Source organism: Cricetulus griseus, chromosome 2 (genome assembly GCF_003668045.3).
Source record: "Cricetulus griseus strain 17A/GY chromosome 2, alternate assembly CriGri-PICRH-1.0, whole genome shotgun sequence".
NCBI classification, from domain to species: Eukaryota; Metazoa; Chordata; class Mammalia; order Rodentia; family Cricetidae; genus Cricetulus; species Cricetulus griseus.
Genome location: NC_048595.1, coordinates 430,872,740 through 430,881,785, shown reverse-complemented (window position 1 = coordinate 430,881,785; position 9,046 = coordinate 430,872,740). Strand labels below are relative to the sequence as shown.

The 9,046-nt window shown below is 41.8% G+C and overlaps 1 pseudogene; it reads left to right on the top strand.

The window, feature by feature from the left end:
* Positions 1-7,510: 7,510 nt before the first annotated feature.
* Positions 7,511-7,642, top strand: LOC113831638 (annotated as a pseudogene).
* Positions 7,643-9,046: the final 1,404 nt, after the last annotated feature.

Sequence of the window (9,046 nt, the reverse complement as noted above, 5' to 3'; positions counted from 1 at the left end):
AATTTCTAGTTTCAGTATGATTCTTTGGTGACAGACATCAAAAGACACAGAACATACATGACTTGAGAGAAAGAGCTTGAATTGGATTTCGGTAATCCAACTTTTAAAATTCTATCTTCAATTGTTGCTGTTTCATTCTAATTTGGTGACTGTGAAATGGTCAGTGGAAAAATAAATGACTTTGCATGAGGACCTGTGTCTACTTCTCACTTGTGTGCATGTATGCTGTTTCCCAGAATCAGAATCATAGCCATTCTGGAGACACAATTGTGACAGGGGCCACTAGCTGTCTTCCAGTGGACCTTCTCTTCTGTAGATGTCAGAGCGTGTGAACTTTGGAGACACATTTATTCTGTAAATTCTACAGAAGAAGGGAAGAGAGTAACCAAATACACCATTGCTGTGTGTAGCTAGGGTTGAATGATAGTAGGGATCTTCTGGGGGTGGGGCATGGGTCTTGTGGAATATATCTTGGTACTTTTCCACTAAGAAGAGAGGGAGATGAGGTATGGTCTACTAAATCTCACCCGTCCTTGATTGAAGGTTGATCTTAAGAGTCTTAGCTTGTTGACATTTCTGGCCTATCTGGTTCACAGGTTAAGAATATTCCCTGGGCAGGCTGAGGTGCAGATGTCTAAGAGCAGGAAATGCTAGGATTTATGAACTGTCTCATCAAGTTGAAAGTGACCGCTGGGGTCAGCCAAAGAACTGTATAAAAGGTTCTAACAACATTTATATTGGTCAACCTTTTGTACTTTTCAGAAATGTTAAGCCTCCGGTTTTAGTCTATGATATCCTGTCTACTACACAACGAGACAGATGCCCATATAAGACCACCCACCAAGCACTTGATGTAAGCATAATTCCAGATCATCTACAGAAGATCACTGTGGGCCATAGTGGTGGAGGAAGGTTTGCATTTGAAATGAAAATGAGTTTTTAACCTCCAAAGCTGATCAGAGTTTAAATTAGAGGTGAAGAAAGGGGCAATAGATTCTGAGAGCGAGACATATCGTTGGCAAAGGCTTGGATATAGAAATATGAAAGGTACAAACTGTGAGCTGCTAGAGGAAATCAGAAGTCTAGAATGGGAGATGAAGCTGGAAAAGTATTAGGGGATGTTTTTGTAGTGACCTTACAGTTGAGACTAAGTGTTCTTACTTGACTTCAAGCCAAGGCATTTCTTTCTATTTAATGGGACTAAATTTATATGTAATTAAAATTGCTAGTCCCAGTTTAATGGAAAACATTACACGCTCTTACAGGGATAATTTTAAACCAACTGCTCTCAGCCTTTTTATATTCTGCCATGGTAGACATAAGAAATGCTGTTAGCATGCAACACATATTTTATAGGTAGGATATTTCTAATTTGCTGTATTTTCTCCCCATCCCTTTCCCCTCTAGTTCAAGGGTGTCTATCAGAATGCAAGCTGGATAAAATAATGACATTGTTACTGTCAGAAGCAATATAATCAGTTAACAAGAAAACAATTTACGAACATTGGCCTTCAGTTCTTATGGAATAACAACCTATTTGTAATAAACCTCAAAGCCAGCTGTGAATAACAGTGTCTATACCATAGCACTGCATAGCCACTGCTCTAGAGCCAAGAATGCAAGTGGGCGTTGACCTTAAAGGGCAGGAGTATAGGGGAGCTCCCATTTACACTAAGGTAAAGGCAGCAAGGCATTCTGTTGAAAATGGAATCCAGAGTCTTGGGAGATGAGTCAAGTTTTGCCCACTTTCTTCCCCCTATTTCTATTAGCAAGCTGGATCTGAAGGGCTGCTGGCTCCTGGAGTGGACCTGTTTCAGTTATTCTTACAGCTCCCTTCCTCCTCTTACTTTTTTTTGTCTTTTATTTTTTAATTAATTTTTGTTTAAATTAAAAACAATCTTATTTTACATTCCAATCCCAGTTCCCTCTCCATCCCCTCCCATTTCTCCAACCAAACCCCCATCCCACCCCCATCCACTCCTCAGGGATGGTGAGGCCTCCCATGGGGGATCATTAAAGTCTGTCACATCGTTTGGGGTAGGACCTAGGCCCTCCCCTGTGTATCTAGGCTGAGAGAGTATCCATCAATAGGGAATGGGCTCCAAAAGCCCATTCATGCACTAGGGATAAATGCTGGTTCCACTGCCAGAGGCCCCATAGACTGCCCAGGCCTCCCAAATGACACCTATGTTCAGGGGTCCTGGTTCAGTCCTATGCTGGTTCCCCAGCTGTCAGTTTGGGGTCCATGAGCTCCCACTTACTCAAATCAGCTGTTTCTTTGGGTTTCTACATCATGGTCTTGACCCTTTTGCTCATCACTTCTCCATCTCTACAAGTGGATTCCTGGAGTTCAGCTCAGTGCTTAGTTGTGAATCTCTGTTTCTGCTTCCATCAGCTACTGGATGAAGGGTCTATGATAGCATTTAAGGTAGTCATTAATCTAATTATAAGGTAAGGGCATTTAAGATAGCCTCTCCACTATTGTTTAGATTCTTAGTTGGGGTCATCCTTGTGGATCTCTAGACATTTCCCTAATGCCAGATTTCTCGTTAAACCCACAATGGCTTCCTCTATTAAGGTATCTCTTTCCTTGAGGTCTTTCTTTGTTCTTCCCCCAACTGGACCTTCCTGGTCCCTCATGTTCTTCTCCTTCCTTCCCTTCTCTCCTGCTCTTTCTCTTACCTCCCTCCCCCTCCCTGTGCTCCTAATTTATATTAATGATCTATAGGCATCTGAGCATAAAATGTCATCTCTGGATCATAAAAGGTACATGACATCTTGGTTGCTGTTGTTTTATGTTTTGTTTATGACAGGGTTTTGTTATACAGTTTTCTGTCCATACTGGAATGAAACTCACTATGTAGCCCAGACTATCCTTGAACTCAAGATTCTCCTGCCTCAGTCTCCGGTGTGCCAGAGTTACAGACAAACACCACCACTCCATGCTTCACTGCTACCGGGTGGTGGTTTGGGGCCCTTGAACTTCAGTGAAGACCACTAAGCTTATTTCTTAGTTAGAGCAATATGGCAACAATTGGATGTTTAGCATATCCAATGGTGAAATTATTAGGAAGAAGACAAAGCAGGGAAGAGAGCCAGGGGGCAAGGTCTTTCCAGAGGCTGGGAGAAGGCTTTTCTTAAGGGATCATTACTGGAGTCCTGCAGGACCAAGGGTATGTAGAGAAATTTCAGAGGACAGTATATGAAGCCAAAGAGTAATGGGATTTGAATCATTAGAATATGTTTAGATCATTCAGAGTGGCACATGGAAAATAGAAATGCATGTACATGATGCAAAATGACCTGAAGCCAGCTCACATGACTTGCTTGTCTGGGTAATGTTCCCCTAGCATGAAGTGCAGGAGTGATGCTACTGGTCACTGAGATGTCTAGTCTTTCACTCTTTTCTCACCTTCTTCTCTATGGAGCCTTCCCTAGGCCTCAGGAGATGTTCCCAGTCTAAAGCCGAGAGCAGACTGCCCTCATTCATCAGGGAAGTGATTTACAGTTGCAGGTAGATTGGGCTGCAAGTGTAGGTCAAGTGGGTACTTTCATGAAGTTAATGACTTAGACTTTCTTAGTGTAAAACTCTTCAATGTGTTTCTCGATCTACTCACTGAGCATGATTTGGGTTTGCGGGGGTGAGGGGGTGGGGGGTGGGCAGCTATTTACATCAACCCCCTTTTACTGCGAGTTATAATTGATACCTAAGATCTTGCAGGTTGGAAGTTCTGCTTTGATTCTTAATCATTTGTTATACTGACACCTAGTTCAATAGGAGTTCTCTGAGGAACTAAGGATTGTGCACCAGATGGTCTAGTGAGATGGTTCAGTGGGGGAAAATTCACTTGCTGAGAAATCCTAATAACCAGAGTTTGATTCCCAGAAGACAAGGTGGAAGGAGAGAACTGAATTCTGACCTCCCACACATGCTATGGCATGCTTGTACCGCCCCCCCCACACACAAACAAATAAAATAAAGAATTCCACATGTCACAACCAATGTAAAATTATTATTGTAACAGCTAATTACTTTTATTTTGATTACATTTTTTGGAAAAATAATAAAACTGGAATCAGATTGTCCTGGTTCTTTAAGGCCTATAGCTTAAATTTTGAACTCTTTGAAAGTTGTATTAGTCTATTGCTATGATAAACATGGTCAAAAAGCAACATGAAGGCTTTTTTTACAGGCTACAGTCCATTGAAAAGGGAAGAATTCAAGGCAGGAACTGAAGCAGAGGCTATGGAGTAACCCTGCTTACTGGCTTGTTACCCATGCTGTACTCATTTTGCTGTCTTATGCCACCCAGGACCACCTACCTGCTTATGGATGGTGTTATTCAGATTGGGCCGAGCCCTCTTACATCAACGATTAATCAATAAAATGCCCCACAGTCCTGGACACAAGACAATCTGAGTCGCTTTCCTAAAAAATGCTAGATTGTGTCAAGTTAACAAAAAGCTAGCCAACATATAGCTCCTTTGGGGCCTACTGCCTACTAGGGTAATATTTAGAATGAGAGAGAGAAAGAGAGAGAGAGAGAGAGAGAGAGAGAGAGAGAGAGAGAGAGAGAGAGAGAGAGAGAGAGAGAGAGAGTGCACCTATGCTTCAGAGGCAACTAAAAATAATAGTCCTTGCCCTTTAGAAACACAAATCCCATTTTTCTTTTCCTGTTTTTGAACCACTTTCCCTTTTATTATTGCTATGGACCATTGTGTAATAATAATCTTCTTCACACTACTGGATAGAAATCTACATGGATGTGTAGATGAGCAGTTAATGCTTATATCCCTAGCTTCAACTCTCCAGACTAGCTTAAATTTAAATCTGGTATTGCCAAGAGAAAACGTATAAGCATATACAATAAGACAGGTGAGTTGAGCTAGGCTAGGTCACAATAGGTCACCACAGAGAGCTCAAGAAAGAATCTGAGTACCCTTGAAAGAATAGGTGGATCATGACAAAGCCAGTCTTGACAAGGTAGTGAGGGACGGTCACTTGACTACTGATGGCAGGGTGGCCATGGCTTTGTGGAGTCTTTGGAAGTCATAGAGACTATGGCCCTGATATATGTAGTATGTACACTTATATTTCTCTCTCTCTCTCTCTCTTTCTCTCTCTCTCTCTCTCACACACACATAATATAAAGTACCCATTATATATTGCTCAGAAAAAAAGTGTTAACCTGTTTCTGAAATTTAAATAAGAAACATTGGTTAATAAATGGGTGATAATGAAACAGAGAAGAACCCATAGTCAACCCAGAGTAGAAGCAACTTGAACCAGCATTCTCAGTTTATAATGATAGTACATGATGTAATTAGGTGCACAATTGATCAGAATTTTACAAAATCCAGTTTCAGACTGGAGGACCAGAAAGGAAGGTTTTCAAATCTTTGGGTGGTTGACTCAATTGACTCAATTTTCCTTGATGAGTTTCATTTAAGGTTAAAGTCCAGTTGAAAGAGTCTACTGTTTGTCATTCTTCCCTTTGCAGGGCTGTACCTAATAAGGTGTGGACTGTTCTCACTGTGATATAAATCAAACCTGTTAGAAACAAGGATCGTGTGACTGTGGTGGTTTTCAAAATATTTGCTTTGTTTTGTGTCTCTGTCACCTGTCACCTGTGAGAGGTTGAGGGTTTCAGCCCACCTTGTACCTCAGTTTTAGGCAAATTTTACTGAATATTCATGACAGCTCTTTCTTCCAGATTACAAATGTGAAGGTTTTCTCTATCTGGTCCTGTCTAAGTGTGTGGATATTTCATTCTGAATGTCACCCTGAAGACAGGAAAAGAGATGGGAATCCATAATTGAGTTGGGTAATTGGCACAAGGGGGTGTTTAATCTAAGAACTGGAAAGTTTCTAAACTGGCTTTGTATCTGTGCCTATTGCTTTGTGTAATTCTTCAGAGTGTTTCCAGACATTTTATCAAGATGGATGGGCTGATTAAGCAGCGGTCTTGGTATGTGTGCAGAAACAGTGAATATGAGCATGGCGAGGGATGGAGAAATTCATGCCTGGGATTTCCAGTCCTAACTGACATCATGAAAAAAATCAGGGTTCCTTAAAATAGAAACTTCTTATCAACCATTGTTAAAAGCAGTTCTTTGCTAATTCCAAATTAGGAAATCTTCCTAACAAATCAATGTGGAAGCTAGAACCTCAATCTTGTTTTTTTTTTTTTTTTTCTCAATCTTGTTTTTTTTTTTTCTCCTAATGGAAACTTTTTGTGGACATGTAGCATGCAGTATTATAAGAATATTATGTGGAAACTCCAAACATCACAAGAGGTGCAAATTTCATTCGGTAATAGGAGATCATTTCAAATGAGAGACCATAAAATAACACTAGAATGGAGAATGCAACTTGAAAAATGATGCCATTAACTTGCAAAGATTAAATATAGGGGCCTGGAGAGATGGCACAGGGGTTGAGAGCACTTGCTGCTCTTGTAGAGGAGCACGCACATGCAGTGACTCCTGTAACTGTAGCTCCATGAGATCCTTCATGGGCACTGGCACACTCGTGTGCACACAAGCACACGCACACACACACACACACACACACACACACACACACACACACACACACACACACACACACACACATTCTGCACTTATCCAGTTACAAAAGGAAAGCAATACTGGCTTCCTATGAGAACCATTGAAAGGATTCTCATAAAATGATTTGGCCAATAAACTAGTTGCTAAAATTTCACATTTCTACTCTTTTCCTCTCATTTTGTGGAACCAGGTTGTTTCTTTTTATAAAGAATAAATGAATGTACCAGCCAGTCTAAAACTCTGGGGAACAGAAAAATTAAAGATTCGGCCTTCATGAACTTCTATTTTGGTTGGAGAGACAAAGACGAGATACTCACACAATAAATCTTTGAGGTAGCCAGACATTGTGGCACACACCTTTAATCCCAGCACTCAGGAGGCAGAGACAGGTGGATCCTTTAGTTCGATGCCAGCCTGGTCTACCAGCAAGTTCCAGGAAATCCAGGCTACATAGAAAAACCATGTCTTTAAAAAACCAACCAATCAACCAAACACACAAACAAATATAGAACTTTACTTGGCAGGGGAGATACCATGATCACGAAGGCGGGTTTCCTAGGGCGAGTAATTTAATAAAAGCAGCATGCAAGAGAAAGAGGCCATGAGACAGGGTTCAAGTAGAGTTTTTTTTTTTTAATTAGAGAAAGGGATCATAAAAAAGGAGAAAGGGGGAGACTGGCCTCTGGGGATGGGAGAAGCAGGAGGAGGGGGCAGAGAGAGAGAGAGAGAGAGAGAGAGAGAGAGAGAGAGAGAGAGAGAGAGAGAGAGAGGGAGGGAGGGAGGGAGGAGGGAGAGGGAGGGAGGGGAGGGAGGGAGGGAGGGGAGGAGAATGGAAGGTGGGCAGGGCCCTTTTAAAGGGGAACATAATGAATGTGCACAGATGGTGCTCTCAGTGGCAACAGCTGAGGGTATTCTGTCAGAACCCCAAGTACACGCCAGTACAGATACCTGAGTACTAACAGCGAGCCTTATCCTTGTACCCTGGAGGTGCTGACTTCTGTGATATCTCTAAGTGTGGGAAACTCAACTCCATAATTTGTGACAGTGGGAGACTGCATCATGCTCTTCCCTGATGGGAGGAGTCCCCAAGGTGACACTGTAATTAGGTGTCGGGGTGGACCCTATAGGTTCTAGGAGGGTAGAGATGCAGCATGATTGAAATATTGAGGAAGGTGGTTGTTTTAAAAAGTTGTGATTTGATGAATGCATAAATTCTGAAAAGGAGAGAAAACAGGATGGTTTGGGGGCTATGGTGCACTTAACCAGGAGCAAGTAACAGCTGAGTGGTTGGGTGCCTACTAAGCCACATGGCACTGTATGCCAAGATCTTGGCTCAGTCTCCCAATGTGATGAGGAAACAAAACAAAACCAAGACGAATTGAGATAGTGAATTGCATTTAAGGGAATTGATAGGTACAATGGTAGAGAAAGGGAGGGAATGTGGGCAGATATGTGTTCATTATATCCCAACTTTAATACACATGTGAATTTCCTAGGATCTTTTTAAGATTTAGATTTAGATTTAATGTATGAGATGAGCCTCAAAGTTTGCATTAAGAATAAAACAAAAACCTCAGATGGCATGCGTGCCTTCTTCACCTACCCCAGTAGGAGTGTCAAGGCTTTACAAAACATGGTCTGAGGATCCAGGGATAAAATGGTGGTCAGAGCACAGATGTCCTGGTAGGGCAGGGTAGGAAGGAAGCTTGAAAGAGAAGGTAAAGAGGAAGATCAGGATCTCACTGAGGGGTCTAGAACATTCAACTGGGAGTCAGGACTTCACCAGTGCGGCTCATGCTCAAGATTCTTAACTTGTGAGACACATGAAGATGCATCTGCATCCAGCTTACTAACTGGTAGTTCTACCAGGGCATGTATAGAAAATGATGCTGTTGCTGTACAGTGGGGAAGATCTAGACTCAGAGAATAAAGAACCAAAGAAAAAGGACTGTAATAATCCTATCACTCCTAGCACCTGTTACAGGAAGGAGAGGGCAGGCACTATCAACAACTAAACGGAAAGTGGGGGCATTTTGTGTGTTTGTATATCATGTAGGGCTGTGTTAGGGAAGGGAAATTCTGTCAAAAACTCCAATAGGAGAGAACACATGTATTAGGAATTCAAGCACAAGTTCTGCCTTGGAGTTAAAGATTTTAAATCAACCTGTAAGAGTTTTGAATGTGTACATATGTAATTCTATTTAGGGTAACATATGGGGAGAGATGAACAATGACAGGCTGAACTTTGGGTAATATTTATGGCCTCAGGAAGGATGAAGAGGCATAGGTAAGAGCAGAAAAGCCCTGGGAGACACTGAAAAGATGAGGAGTCATTGAAAATAGTCCTTGTCCAGATGCTGTGTGATGATGATGGGACTTTGGCTATTGTCACTGTCATTAATTCCCACCACTCTGCAACCCTTCTTCCACCAAAGTTCTCCATTGGACCACAGTTTTGAGGGGTGGTGGCCAAGCC